The 15893-nt window shown below is 46.4% G+C and overlaps 1 protein-coding gene across 2 annotated transcripts in view; it reads left to right on the forward strand.

Moving 5' to 3' along the window:
• The first annotated feature begins 1074 nt into the window (after positions 1–1074).
• Positions 1075–15893, forward strand: part of LOC144691117 (T-cell surface glycoprotein CD3 delta chain-like) — a 78714-nt gene continuing 63895 nt past the window's right edge. For both annotated transcript variants that reach the window (XM_078559194.1, XM_078559209.1), the window contains exons 1-2: positions 1075–1188; positions 9205–9375. The gene's annotated coding sequence lies outside the window, so the exon portion shown is untranslated. The remainder of the gene's footprint in view (positions 1189–9204; positions 9376–15893) is intronic.

Here is a 15893-nt window from a genome sequence, read left to right on the forward strand (position 1 = left end):
AATAAATTGAATGCAATACTTGCATCTTCCCAGTACCAGTTTAAATAACTGCCTATGCTGAGAGAGATAAAATCTTCATCCCTGGTACATGGGATTTTGGTACGAGTTTTTTTTATTCTTTCATGGGATGTGGACATCACTGGCATAGCCAGCATTTGTTGCCCATCCCTAATTGCCTTTGAAATAAGCAGCTTGCTAGACTGTTTCAGAGGTCAATAACACCCACATTGCTGTGGGTCTGGAGTCACAGGACGGACCAGGTACCCCAAAGGACATTAGTAAACCAGGTGGATTTTTACAACAATCGATGATAGTTCCATGGTCATCATTACTGAGATTAGCTTTCAATTCCATTGTTTTTTTACTAATTGAATTTAAAATCCACCAGTTGCTGTGAGGGGATTGGAACCTATGGCCCCAGAGAACCAGCCTGGGCCTCTGGTTTATTCGTCCAGTGACATTACAGCTATGGCACAGTTTCCCCTTGAGTGTGTAGTCAGTGTCAACAAACTATTCAACCATGGGGTGTATCATGCCTGAGCCCGATCCTTACAACACTGCCAGTAGCAGGAAACTGATTTAAGAATTGCAACTTGGGTGTGAGTCCTCAGCTCTCTATAAAAGTAGATGGGTTTTACCAATGGACACAGTGTGATAAGGTGTGAGTGCTAACGTGGGAGTTTGATGCAGAGGGAAAGAAGCTGCTGTTTTTTATATCTTTTTTCAGCCTCTCAAAGCTGGTCAGTGTTCAAGGCTTTAATTAGGAAGAGTGACAATAATAAGAGGCAGGAACCATGGTTTTTGGGGGATGGGGAAAGGGAAGATTTATGACAAACCACACTAATTAAATCAAGAACTATCTGGAAAATAAAAATAGCCTCAGAATTTGCCACCAGATCCCTGACCAATGATGAAGCTGCTCCCCGCAGGCAGTGAGGACTAGGCCATGTGTGCTCTGTGAGTGAAGGGTTAACAGGCATTAATGTGCGGTTCTTACGGCAGGTTGCGGTTAATATACAGGTTGTCCCATCTCGGTATTGCTGGCCTGGGTGTTGCTGACTGGAGAGTGTGAAAAGGAAAATCTTTGCGATAGGTGCTGATTGTCTCCATGGGAGCAGACTTTGCCTTGGCTCGCTTCTTGACTGGCTTGCGCTGTTTCTCCAAGGGTAAAGGCTGAAACGTGACTTGGTAAGTGGTATTCAAATCATGAACACCTTTAGTAACAGAGTAACACATTGCAAATCAATTCATATATTCAGAGAACAGCAACAACAAAAATTCCTGAAATGCTGCGCAAACTGTTTCCCACTGTCTCTTTGAACCACAGACCATTCATTAACCCTGTATCTAACCCCATGTTGTCCCTGTCCTGGGAGTGTTTGATGGGGACGGTGTAGAGGGAGCTTTATTCTGTATCTAACCCCATGTTGTCCCTGTCCTGGGTGTGTTTGATGGGGACAGTGTAGAGGGAGCTTTACTCTGTATCTAACCCCGTGCTGTACCTGACCTGGGAGTGTTTGATGGAGACGGTGTAGAGGGAGCTTTACTCTGTATCTAACCCCGTGCTGTACCTGTCCTGGGAGTGTTTGATGGGGATGGTGTAGAGGGAGCTTTACTCTGTATCTAACCCCGTGCTGTACCTGTCCTGGGAGTGTTTGATGGGGATGGTGTAGAGGGAGCTTTACTCTGTATCTAACCCCGTGCTGTACCTGTCCTGGGAGTGTTTGATGGGGACAGTGTAGAGGGAGCTTTACTCTGTATCTAACCCCATGCTGTACCTGCCCTGGGAGTGTTTGATGGGGACAGTGTAGAGGGAGCTTTACTCTGTATCTAACCCCGTGCTGTACCTGTCCTGGGAGTGTTTGATGGGGACAGTGTAGAGGGAGCTTTACTCTGTATCTAACCCCGTGCTGTACCTGTCCTGGGAGTGTTTGATGGGGACAGTGTAGAGGGACCTTCACTCTGTATCTAACCCCGTTCTGCACCTGACCTGGGAGTATCTGTTGATCCTAGGATATTAAAGGAAGTAGCCACAGAGATAGAGGATGCACTGGTAGTAATCTTCCAAGAATCCTTAGATTCTGGAAAAGTCCCAGAGGATTGGAAAACTGCCAATGTAACACCCCTAGGCAAAAAAGGGAGGGAGACAAAAAACAGGTAACTATAGGCCAGTTAGTTTAACATCTGTCATTGGGAAAATGTTGGAGTCTATTATAAAGGATGTAATAACAGAGCATTTAGAAATACATAATCTAATCCAGCAGAGTCAGCATGGCTCATGAAGGGGAAATCATGCCTAACAAATTTATTAGAATTCTTTGAGGAGGTAACAAGCAGGATAGATAAAAGGGAACCAGTAGATACATCTGGATTTCCAAAAGGAGTTTGATAAGGTACCGCACATAAGGCTACTTAATAAGATCAGAGGCCATGGTGTTGGGGGCAGTATATGAGCATGGGTAGAGGACTGGCTAACTAATAGAAGACAGAGGGCTGAATTTTCCCCTGCCTGGGGGAAGTTGATGGGCGGGCACATATGGGCACGCTTCTGATCAGCGCCCTCGAGGGGAGGCGCGGCGCCATTTTACATGGGCGGGCCAATTAAGGCCCGCCCAGCATGACGTCCGCAGGGAAGCGCTATGCGCTCCCTGTGCAAGTGGAGGGGATTCCCGAAATCGTGAGTGCGCTCTTTCGTGCATGAAAGAGCGCCCTCATCTCCCTGAGGCTAAGTGCTGCCTCAGGGAGACTGCCTCTACTTTCAAAAATATTAAAAATAGAAATAAAAAATTTCCCTTACATATCCCCTCGTGACAAATTTTTACAAAATCTTTATTAAAATTTTAAAAACCCTACGTGAGACTTCATCCCGCCCGTGGATGAGGTTTCATGTTTTTTCTACTTCCCGCCGGGGCTCCTGACCTGCCCGCCATCCTTAAGGTTGGACGGGCAGGTCCTTTAATTATATAATTGACCCTGTCAATGGCCTCAATTGGCCATTGTCAGGTCGGCGGGCGCACAGCTGATTTTGCTGCGCTCCCGCCTTCCTGAAAATTTAAATGGGGCGCGATGACATCAGCGACTCGTAAAATTCTGCCCAGAGAGTTAGGATAAGGGGGGAATTTTCAGGATGGCACCCTGTAACTAGTGGAGTGCCAGGGGGATCAGTGCTGGGGCCACAATTATTTACAATATATATTAATGATTTAGATGAGTGAAGTGAATGTACTATCGCCAAGTTTGCGGATGACACAAAAATAGGTGGGAAGGCAAGTGGTGAGGATGACACAAAGTCTACAAAGGGATATAGACAGGTTAAGTGAGTGGGCAAAAACCTGGCAGATGGAATATAATGTGGGAAAATGTGAGGCTATGTACTTTGGCAGAAAGAATAGAGGAGCTGAATATTATTTAAATGGAGAAAGACCGCAGAAAGCTGCAGCACAGATATCTTCTTGTAGCCTCCTTATGTTCTCTTCACAATTTACTTTCCTACCTATCTTTGTGTCATCAGCAAATTTAGCAACTATACCTTCGGTCCCTTCATCCAAGTTATTTATATAAATTGTGAAGAGTTGAGGCCCCCGCACTGATCCCTGTGACACACCACTCATTACATGTTGCCCATCAGAAAGTAATCCATTTATGTATATTCCCTGCTTCCTGTTAGCTAGCCAGTCTTCATGCTAATATGTTACCCCCTACACCATGAGCTTTTATTTTCTGCAATAACCTTTGATGTGTCACTTTATCAAATGCCTTCTGGAAATCTAAGTACAGTACATCCACCAGTTCCCCTTTATCCACAGCACATGCTACTTCTTCAAAGAACTCCAATAAATTGGTTAAACATGATTTCCCTTTCACAAAACCATGCTGACTCTGCCTGATTGAGTTGAATTTTTCCAAGTGCTCTGCTATAGCATCTTTAATAGCTTCTAACATTTTCCCTATGACAGATGTTAAGCTAACTGGCCTGTAGTTTCCTGCTTTCTGTCTCCCTCCCTTTTTGAATAAAGAAGTTACATTTTCTATTTTCCAATCTAATGGAACCAGAATTTCCAGAATCTAGGGAATCTTGGAAAGTTAAAATCAACGCATCAGCTATCTCATTAATCACTTCTTTTAAGACCGTTGGATGAAGTCGATCAGGTCCTGGGCACTTGTCAGCCCACAGCTCCAACAACTTTCCAAATACCACTTTCCTGGTGATTGTAATTTTCCTGAGTTCCTCCCTCCCTTTCATTTCCTGATTTACAGCTATTTCTGGGATGTTACTTGTATCCTCTATAGTAAAGACCGGTGCAAAATACCTGTTCAATTCATCTGTCATCTCCTTATTTTCCGCTATCAATTCTCCAGACTCACTTTCTATAGGAGCAAGACTCACTTTTTCTTATTTAAATATCTATAGAAACTCTTGCTATCTAGCTAGCTAGCTAGCTTTCTCGTGTACTCTAATTCTTCCCCCCTTATTAATCTTTTAGTCATTCTTTGCTGTTTTTTATATTCTGTACAATCTTCTGACCTGCCACCCATCCTTGTGCAATTATATGCAATTTCTTTAAGTTTGATCCTGTCTTAAGCTTTGTTCGTTAACCACGGATAGTGGATCCGCCCCTTGGATTTTTTCTTTCTTGGAATGTATCTATTCTGTGTATTCTGAAATATCCCTTTAAATGTCCACCACTATTGACCTATCCTGTGTTAAAAATTATATCTGCAAAATTTACTTTAAGTTCAATGCCTTCAGGAAGCAAAACATATTAATATATAAAGTTACATGGAAACATTGTGCAGTCTTGTGTTTCTCAATCTGATCTCGACTCACTAAAGGATTACAGAGCCCAGCAACCATGCACTCTGAACTGTTTACTGAGGGGCTGTGGTTCACCCTGTTCTCCTTGGCGACTCTGAGTCACCATACCTTGAAACTTTAAGTTGTCTGGCATGGCTTTTCCTCATTCTACCCTGTAGCATGAACTTTCAGCTATCTCCGCTTGTGTTGTACTTTGCTACATTTTGCTCTGGCATTGGCAACACTGAGATCCTGGAGAATGGAAATAGAACATTAGAGGTCTTATTTTCTAGAATATTTAAGGCCTCGGGCTCCTTGCTACCTATGGAACTGTGAGGTATGCAGGACTTGTTGGGAACACAGGAACAGAATATTGCCACATTCCAGAGGGGTTCTGGCCAGGGCCCTGTACAGCTGAAGCTTCACTACCTCCCTAATCTTAACCCTCTTGAGATAAACACCAACATTTCAGTTGCCTTTTTCATTTCTAAATGTATTTGTTAACTGGCAATGAATAATTTGGAAACTTGGTTTCCCAAGTCTCTGCTGCTCTACAGCTCCTAGTCTTTCACCATTAGGGTTCAGAGTGATGACTTCACACGCACCTTCATGAAACTTCGTTTTTATTGTTTTGTACAATTTGTCTATGTCCCTTTGCACCTTCTGTTCCCTCTGCATGTCTTAATGTACTTCCTAGTTTCTATTGTCTGCAAACTTGGATATAAAATTCTCCCATCCTTCATCCAAGTCCTTAATAAATATAGTGAAAAGTTCTAGCTCTGGGACAGATTCCGGGGAAAGCTCTGAGGGGCCTGTGAGGGACTAAGACCTCATACTGTGTATTTTTATAAAATATAGATATCCTCATTGGCTGTTCCTAAAATTTTAAAAACTAAACAAAGATCCTTAAAATGGCTGAATCTATGTCTGTCTGTAACCCCGGAACAAAGGAACTACCTGGCAATATCGGGGAAACTTGCACATTGTTATCTCTGGGGAGCCACTAATGACCCCCTGTGGGCTGCACAGGATAAATTCAAAGAAAGCTATACAAAGGGTCTCTGCATTTCATAACCCAGGCTGGCCAAGAGGAGTCTGCTCATCTGCAAAATCATAGAGATGGGCAACATGTGCTGGCCTAGCCAGCAACGCCCACATCTCATGATGAAATTTAAAAAACCCTTCCTTTCAATTCTTAATGGTTGAGACATTTGACAATCTCGGGGATCCAGACAAGGGATGCACATCCCTTGTCAAAGACAGTGTGGAGAGGTGGGAGTCATGTGACATGTGCCTCTGGTTTGTGGAATCAGTAATATCGCCTTGCTGAACTTCAAAGCTCAGTCTGCTGTTCACCATCTGACTGCAGCCTCACGGAAAAGGAGCTCTGCCCAGGGTGAATGCCTGGCCCCATCTGCACTACTTCTATTGGAAATTCTGTACCATCACCTACAAGACCTACAAGACTGCATGCCTATCTCATCATGTGAAGTCAACACCGCTGGAAAAGTGAATTATCCAACATCGACTTCTGTGAAGGAATACCTCATTGGACTTTGCTTCAGGACTCTGGAACCCATGTGAAACAATATTTATTTTCTCTGTGGTCTCTGCGCTGTAAATCTTTCTTTTCTCTATCCCTTTTCTATACTATCTGAGTGTGGAGGTGACATTGTGACCCTCCTTTTCACTAACTAACCCTTTGAGTTCATCCTATCTTGAGTTTGCTGGGAGGTTATTAATAGAAAATAGGATCACGCAAAAACCGAGAGGTTGGGGAATATGCCACCACTTATAAAGAGGGAAGCAAATCAAGACACCTTTCTGTTTACGGACGGGTGGTGAGAAGAGAAATTAGTTTAAATTAACCCCCTCCTGTCCATAACACACCAATCAGACTAGATTCCCTTTATCTACACTTTGTCTCCTATCTTGCTTCCCAATTCCATGTGCTCTTTTTTTTTTTGCTAATTATCTCTGTGTGAAATCTAATTAATACCTTCTAGATGTCTGTATTGATAATATCCAAAGACACTCCCTCGCCCACCTTATTAGTGGACTATAAAAAATGTAGCTCTCTGAGCAGCTTATGTTTGTTCAAAGTTGTGATTAAAAGATCTCCTACCACCTCCCCTGTTTTGTATATTTCTTCATTTCCCCCCGACCTGCCAGAACCCCAGCTTCACACCTGATGTCCCACTGGTACAATAACTGTTCAACACTCAGACCCAGAAGCAGTGAGGGGTATTGCAGTGCACTTAGAAATCCTAGACCCTGTCACCTGGTGAGAAGGACCCATTTGGGAGAGGGGAGAAGGTTTAAGGAAGAAGGAAATGTAAGGAATATTGGAGAGTTTCACCTGCAGTGACTGGCAGCTCCCGGCAGCTCACTGGTGTTTCTGGCAGCCAGTCTTTGTTGGTGCTGCCATTGGAACTTGACCGACTGGAGCGTATGCTGCTGGTTGGATGTTTCTGGGTCGTTGTTGCATCTTTTTTCAGGGTTAACGCGCTGTTCTGGATGGGTTTGGCATAAACTGTTTCCTGCGTAACTCCGTAACATTCCCTCTGTAAAATAACTCACATGAACAGAGAATGAGGAGCTCCGAAACATTATCACAGGGAAGTATTCTACTCAAGGCAGCACAACAGATTTCTGAAGGACAAACTCTACAATCCAATGGTTAATATTGGTTTGTCACTGATGGGCTGTGTCTCTCTCTTTCTCTTTCTACCTCTCTTTCTATTACCTTCTCTCTGTTTGCTGAAGTAATTCTGATGTTGAAGGAGTTTGGGTTCATTTCAACCAATTTGGAATGGGTTCTTTAACCTCCCCCATTTCCTTCCCCAATCTTTCCATCACTTGTACACTTCCCTGGGGATTCCCAACAACGATCTGAGGGCAGCCAGTGTGGTGCCCCTTTGGACTGACCCATCCCCCGGTGCCCCTTGGGACTGACCCATCCCCCCCCAGTGCCCCTTGGGACTGACCCATCCCCCCCGGTGCCCCTTGGGACTGACCCATCCCCCCCGGTGCCCCTTGGGACTGACCCATCCCCCCCAGTGCCCCTTGGGACTGACCCATCCCCCCCGGTGCCCCTTGGGACTGACCCATCCCCCCCGGTGCCCCTTGGGACTGACCCATCCCCCCCAGTGCCCCTTGGGACTGACCCATCCCCCCCCGGTGCCCCTTGGGACTGACCCATCCCCCCCCCCCCCGGTGCCCCTTGGGACTGACCCATCCCCCCCCGGTGCCCCTTGGGACTGACCCATCCCCCTAGATTTGCCATAACCTCGGTGTAATATCCGCTGGGAACATTCCAGTGCCACTCACTCTGGTGCAGGGCTTTGTTTGTTCCTTCAGAGTTTTCGGTCCAAATGCGGCTCTCTGTGTGGTTTCACACTGCATGGCTGGTGGGTTGTGGTAGGGTGGGGTGCGAACTGGCCTCTTGCTGCTTCGGGGCTGGATATCTGAAACAGGATCAAAGAGGAGTTCATTCTGCATTGATCCCTGTTACCTGCGAAATCCTGCAGTGAACTCCTGGCACTGTTCACTCATTCCGTGAAAGGAGTGACATAAACAGAGTTTAGAAAGAAAGATTTGTATTTCTATAGTGCCTATTACATCCTTCGGCATCCCAAAGTACTTTACAGTCAATGAAGCACTTGTGCTGTCTAATCACTGCTGTAACAATAGAAGCCCAGCAGCCTGTTAGTGCATAGTAAGATTCCATAAACAGCAATACGAGATTGAGCAGATATGTTATTAGCGATGTTGGTTGAGTGATAAATATGTTGCTGTTCTGGCAAAGATACAGTGTCACAGGGAGAAAATTTAGGCACAGATTCTCACAGCTCTGAGTGACTGCCTGAAACTACCACCAGTTATTACCTCTGTAATCTCAAGGGCAATTAGGGATGGGCAATAAATGCTGACCTAGCCAATGACACCCTCATCCTGTGAACGAATAAATAATTTTTTAAAATCTCTTCATTCCTACAACCCTCTGTGATATCAGTGCTCCTACTATTCTGCACTCTCCCACAACCCGAGCTTTAATTGCAGCATCGTGGCTGATCCAGATGCTGTGGCTGCCAAGACTCTGAGCTCTCGAATTCCCTAAAACTCCCCATTGCGATGTCCCTCTCTCTCTCTCCCCGCCACCTCCTTAAAACCTAATTTTGTCATCTGCTCCAATATCTCCTTATGTGGCTCAGTGACAAATTTTGCTTAATAATTGGGCCATTTTACTACATTAAAGGTGTTATCTAAATGCAAGTTGTTGTAAATACGCTTGCCTTTTGAAAGAAATTATATTTATAATTATGCGTGGGATTTTTCACAAAACTGCTTCAAGAACATGAAAAACGCACAATTTTCTCTGTTACTCATTTCCTGTTTTATTTTCACAGCACAGTCCAGCAGAGTAATTATTAATTCCTGGAGTTCTGGAGAATCCTGGAGAATTGGTAACCCTCAGCTCGGCTCTGCACACTGCTGGCTGAGCTGTCAGCTTCATGTTCGGAGTGGATCCTACACCAGACAGAGATGATGGGACATCTTCACTCACTGGCAAACCCCAGGTAGGAATGATTGGACCTGGAGGGCACTGACAGTATTGCTACCAGTCCAGCTGTCATCCAGAGGCAGTGTGTGGGGAGACTGTGCCCACCAATCCCCCCATCGTTACAATCTGTTCCAGCCTCATCTCTGAGGCCCATGATTCAGCTCCGCAACCTCACCCCCTCCCACACAAATGTCCCTCCACCTCCCCCTATTGAAAACAACATCAAACTAAAGTAGGAAAGAGAGAAAGCAGAAGTCACTGCCCCAAGACAAAAGAGGCATTGCATTATAGTGATACGTCAGGTTCTTACTCCGAGGCTGAGTGAATGTGGACTGGTAATGACTCAGGAGGCAGTCTGCATCGCGCCGATGTGATAGCTTTTTACAGTTCTGATGGTCCTTGTGTTGCCTGGAGAAGAGAAGGAAGAGATCATTAGGGAGCTGTAACCAGGACAAACCTTAACTAACCAGTGCTATCAGGCACAATTCCACGCATATATTCCCTAGATTTTACATCCAGAGGTTGCCAACCCTCCAGGATTGTTTTGGGGCCTTCAGGAATTGAAAATTAATCTTCTAGACTCTGGAACTCAGGAGAAAAACTCACAGGGACATTAAACTAATTTTTTTTCCACTTTCTTTCTACAACTTAGCTGAGAAAAATATTGGGGCAGTGGAAATTCGGTGTTCGATTGGATGAGCCAGTGGAGACAGGAGGGTCATGCAATTAAAACCTCCAGGAATGCATCCAACCCAAGTTGGCAACCCTGTGTGTTATTCTGAATGGAATGATATTACTTACTCGCCTGGCACTGTTTAATCCTTGCATAACTAAGAGAAATACAGTTTAAATTGCTCCATGATGTCATTACTTCCTCATGGTTAATCACTGAGCAGAACTCCCGAGGTGAGGTGAGAGTGACTGCCCTTGACATCAAGGCAGCATTTGACCGAGTGTGGCATCAAGGAGCCCTAGCAAAACTGGGGTCAATGGGAATCAGGAGGAAAACTCTCCTCTGGTTGGAGTCATACCGAGCACAGAGGAAGATGATTGTGGTTGTTGGAGGTCAGTCATCTCAGCTCCAGGACATCACTGCAGGAGTTCCTCAGGGTAGTGTCCTTGGCCCAACCACCTTCAGCTGCTTCATTCAGTGATGGTAATGCCATTGAATGTCAAGGGGAGATGGTTGGATTCTCTTTTGTTGGAGATGGTCATTGCCTGGCACTTGTGTGGCACAAATGTTATTTGCCACTTGTCAGCCTGAGCCTGAATGTTGTCCAGATCTTGCTGCATTTGGATGTAGTTTGATTCAGTATTTGAGCAGTTGTGAGTGATAGGGAACACTGTGCAGTCATCAGATTTTGACGTTATGGTGCAGGGAAGGTCCAGGACACTCCATACTTTTCCCAGACAGTGACTGAGGCAAAAATCATTGCATCTTTTCAGGAGAAGAATAAATAACTATTTGAAGCAGTGGGAGATACAGGGCTATGTGGAGAATGAGGGGCAGTGTGGTTAGTTTGGGACTGATACAGGTCTTTGTGGAGAATGTGGGGCAGAGGGATTAATTAGGGATTGATACAGGTCTCTGTGGAGAGAGCGGGGCTGTGGGATTAATTTGGGATTGATAGAGGGCTATTGGGAGAGAGTGGGGCAATAGAATAGTTTGGGATTGATAAAGGCCTATTGGGAGAGAACAGGGAAGTGTGGTTAGTTTGGGATTGATACTGTGCTATGGGGAGAGAGCGGGACAGTATGATTAGTTTGGGATTGATGCTGTGCTATGGGGAGAGAGTGGGACAGTGGGATTAGTTTGGGATTGATGCTGTGCTATGGGGAGAGTTCAAGAAAGTGGGATTAGCATGGTCTCTTTGTGTGTTGGTAATGAGTGATGTGGAATCTGACTTCATCTAGTAGTTTTATCTTGTGCTCATGTATTGACCAAAGATGCTGTGTGAGGGTTTACTCTCCCATGATTCACCCTCCCAGATTTTCAGATTACAGATGATCTCACCTGTTATCTCCTTGATGCAAACTGGACACTTTATAATAACCAACACACCGAGATTGGGATCAGGGAATGAGTGTCCAGAGACTCACTGGGTAGAATGTTTAGAAGGAGATGGTAAACCTGGGATCCCTAATGTTAGTGGGGCAATGGGATTGTGGGTGTACCTACACCACATGGACTGCAGTGTTCTAGAACGTGGCTCACCATCGCCTTCTCGAACAATTAGCAATAGGCAACAAATGCTGGTCTAGCCAGCGGCACCCACACCATGTGAAAGAATTAAACAAAATCCCTTAAATAGAAGAATGCAAACCTTAATCTCCAGCATCGTAAAGGACACGCTGAGACTAAAAAACAGCCACGGCTGATAAGTGTCGACTCTCTGCTAATGTACAATCTTCTCTCAAAATTCTACAGCAACACTTGCAAACATCTCCAGGATGAAGTTGTGCTCACTTGGGTTGTGGGTGTGAAACCTGTCAGAGCGTTTATCTGACAATCTCTTCCACAATCTGGAGTGGTGCTCCTAAGGGAGTGAGAACCTGCCTTTAAACAGCACCTGTCACATCCCGCAGGACATCTCAAAGCTCTTCCCAGTGTAGTCAATACTCTCTGTCCTCCTCTCCTGAAACAGCTGGCTTGCTTTCTGTCCAACTCTCTCACTCAAGCAGCCAATGTTCAAGTGCGAGACAGGACAATGAGTATTGCAGGACAATCAACTATAAGGTGTATCACAGTTGAGCCCAAAATCTATGTGTACTTCCCAGCGCAATCATTGGCTGCTCAGGAGTGAGCGCCTCGACTCCCAGCTAATTAATGTTTGTTGAGGGGGGGAGTGGTTTAGGGTGGGACCCCAGGCACTGTGGTGGGGTAGCAGAGGTAGGGGTAAAAGGAGTGGGGGCAGCGACAGGGGAGCAGGGATGGAATTAAGGGTGAGATTGAAGATTAATTTAATTCATACTTTCATGCGATGTGGGCAGTGCTGACAAGATCACAATTTGTTGCCCATCCCTAATTGCCCTTGAGCTGGTGTTTTGCTCGGTCACTTCAGAGGGTAGTTAAGAGTCAACCACATTGCTGTGGGTCTGGAGTCACATGTAGGCCAGGCTGGGTAAGGACGGCAGATTTCCTTCCCTAAAGGGCATGAGTGAACCCGATGGGTTTTTACAACAATCGATGATAGTTTCATGGTCACCATTACTGAGACTAGCTTTATAACTCCAGATATTACTAAGATTTGGATGGTGGGGGTTGGAATGTGAGAGTGGGCAGTGGCAATATATGTGTGGGGCAGGGGTGGGGAGGGGATTGTAGAGGTGGATGGGTGGATGAAGGAGTGGGAGGGCTAGTCTGTTCATCCAGGGGGGGAATGTAAAAATGCTGCTTGTGAACTTGTCACTGTAACCAAGAAGATATCAGAAAGACTCTTACCCACAGTCACAGAGCTCACAGAGACACGAAAACGCTGGGAATTCCATCTCTTCTAATCTTCCCAAATTTCCCAGGGCCATTTTACTTTTCATGAGTTTCTCCAAGACAGTCACAAGACCCTTTCACAGTGCCTGAGAAGCAGCTCGCTGTGGATTGTGGCCACTCACTGCTCCTTACAAACGAGGATATCCTGATCCGTTTAGTGTACCACTGTTGCCATGACCACTTTCCAAACTGCACTATCGCCACTAGATGGGGCAATGCGGTTATTTTAATGTGAAGCTGCAATGAAATCTGAACCTAACCGGGGCTGAACGAGTGACAGGTGGAGTTTAACATGGGTGCAGCTGAGACAGGAGTTATTGTAGGTGACATGCACTGTTCCTCTGATACACATTAAAACACAACGTTTAGGTCATCAGAATTCACACAAGCCAAAGTCTTTCAATACAAGACGTGAGTGGTGCAGCTTTCTAACTGCAGCTCTTTTCAGTGGGTAGCACACTCACCCCTGAGCCTAAAGGTCATGTGTTCAAGTCCCACTGAACTGTTGGAGGGTCGACACTGAGGGAGTGCTGCACTGTCAGAGGGTCAGTACTGAGGGAGTGTTGCACTGTCAGAGGGTCAGTACTGAGGGAGTGTTGCACTGTCAGAGGGTCAGTACTGAGGGAGTGCTGCACTGTCAGAGGGTCAGTACTGAGGGAGTGCTGCACTGTCAGAGAGTCAGTACTGAGGGAGTGCTGCACTGTCAGAGGGTCAGTACTGAGGGAGTGCTGCACTGTCAGAGGGTCAGTACTGAGGGAGTGCTGCACTGTCGGAGGGTCAGTACTGAGGGAGTGCCGCACTGTCAGAGTGTCAGTACTGAGGGAGTGCTGCTCTGTCGGAGGGTCAGTACTGAGGGAGTGCTGCACTGTCGGAGGGTCAGTACTGAGGGAGTTCTGCACTGTCGGAGGGTCAGTACTGAGGGAGTGCTGCACTGTCGGAGGGTCAGCACTGAGGGAGTGCTGCACTGTCGGAGGGTCAGCACTGAGGGAGTGCTGCACTGTCAGAGTGTCAGTACTGAGGGAGTGCTGCTCTGTCAGAGGGTCAGTACTGAGGGAGTGCTGCACTGTCGGAGGGTCAGTACTGAGGAAGTGCCGCACTGTCAGAGTGTCAGTACTGAGGGAGTGCTGCTCTGTCAGAGGGTCAGTACTGAGGGAGTGCTGCACTGTCGGAGGGTCAGTACTGAGGGAGTGCCGCACTGCCAGAGTGTCAGTACTGAGGGAGTGCTGCTCTGTCAGAGGGTCAGTACTGAGGGAGTGCTGCACTGTCAGAGGGTCAGTACTGAGGGAGTGCTGCACTGTCAGAGTGTCAGTACTGAGGGAGTGCTGCACTGTCAGAGTGTCAGTACTGAGGGAGTGCTGCACTGTCGGAGGGTCAGTACTGAGGGAGTGCTGCACTGTTGGAGGGTCAGTACTGAGGGAGTGCTGCACTGTCGGAGGGTCAGTACTGAGGGAGTGCCGCACTGCCAGAGTGTCAGTACTGAGGGAGTGCTGCTCTGTCAGAGGGTCAGTACTGAGGGAGTGCTGCACTGTCGGAGGGTCAGTACTGAGGGAGTGCTGCACTGTCAGAGGGTCAGTACTGAGGGAGTGCTGCACTGTTGGAGGGTCAGTACTGAGGGAGTGCTGCACTGTCGGAGGGTCAGCACTGAGGGAGTGCTGCACTGTCAGAGTGTCAGTACTGAGGGAGTGCTGCTCTGTCAGAGGGTCAGTACTGAGGGAGTGCTGCTCTGTCAGAGGGTCAGTACTGAGGGAGTGCTGCACTGTCAGAGGGTCAGTACTGAGGGAGTGCTGCACTGTCAGCGTGTCAGTACTGAGGGAGTGCTGCACTGTTGGAGGGTCAGTACTGAGGGAGTGCTGCACTGTCGGAGGGTCAGTACTGAGGGAGTGCCGCACTGTCAGGGGGGCTGTCTTTCGAATGAAATGTCTCGCCTGCCCTCTTAGGGGTTAGTAAAAGATCCCACAGTTGTTATTTTGAAGAACAGCAAAGGAGGTCTTCCCAGTGTCCTGAGGTCAATGTTAACGCCCTAAAACAGATGGTGTGGTCATTAGCCTATTGCTGACCTTGCTGTGTTACAAACTGGCTCCCTTTGTTGGGGCATAATGATGATGTGAAAGATGCTGTATAAATACAAGCCCTTTAGTTTTTATGCACAATGTTTCTCAGCTGCTTTGATGGTTGAATGGTCCTTGGGGATCGGGTCTCATGTTTAGTGAGCTCCAGCTCATCACTCAAATGCACATTGTCTTTGTGTGAGTTTAGACAGCAAACACTGACAGGCTATTCGGCTGTGTGGGCTGCATGGGCAAATTCGATTTCTTTCTTCAACACATCAGTGGCTGTTGCAATAGGATGTTTAGGTAACATTTAGGAATGAGAATTTATTTATCTCCAAATCCCCCAGGGATGCAGCTGGGCTATGATGAGGTGATAACTTGTGTTGATGGGACCTGTTATTGGGGGTGTCATAGCATTTAGTGTTTGTGGGTCGTGTACTGTGGAACACATTACTAATCTTTCAGGCAGCGCTTTCCACATCATCGTAACTTGCTACTTAGAAAAATCCTTCTCATCTCCTCCTCTACTTTTATACAAAATATCTCATTCCTAAAACTCTAATTCCTCGTAGTAACAGATGGTTGTATTTTGGTTTGAGGATTTATCAGCGACTGGAAAGAGATTGAAGAGAACCAACTTTTTCAAACCTTCAGGCCTGGGACATTCAAACAGGACAAACTAATGAGCGAGAATTATTGGAGTAAAAAGCAGAGAGTTGTCCATGGGGTGAATTACCCAGGGTCAATGGGGTAGATTACCCTGGGTGAATGGGGTAGATTACCCTGGGTTAATGGGGTAGATTACCCTGGGTCAATGGGGTAGATTAACCTGGGTTAATGGGGTAGATTACCCTGGGTCAATGGGGTAGATTACCCTGGGTCAATGGGGTAGATTACCCTGGGTCAATGGGGTAGATTACCCTGGGTCAATGGGGTAGATTACCCTGGGTCAATGGGGTAGATTAACCTGGGTTAATGGGGTAGATTACCCAGAGT

The sequence above is a fragment of the Cetorhinus maximus genome, chromosome 2 (assembly GCF_964194155.1).
Source record: "Cetorhinus maximus chromosome 2, sCetMax3.hap1.1, whole genome shotgun sequence".
Taxonomy (NCBI): Eukaryota; Metazoa; Chordata; class Chondrichthyes; order Lamniformes; family Cetorhinidae; genus Cetorhinus; species Cetorhinus maximus.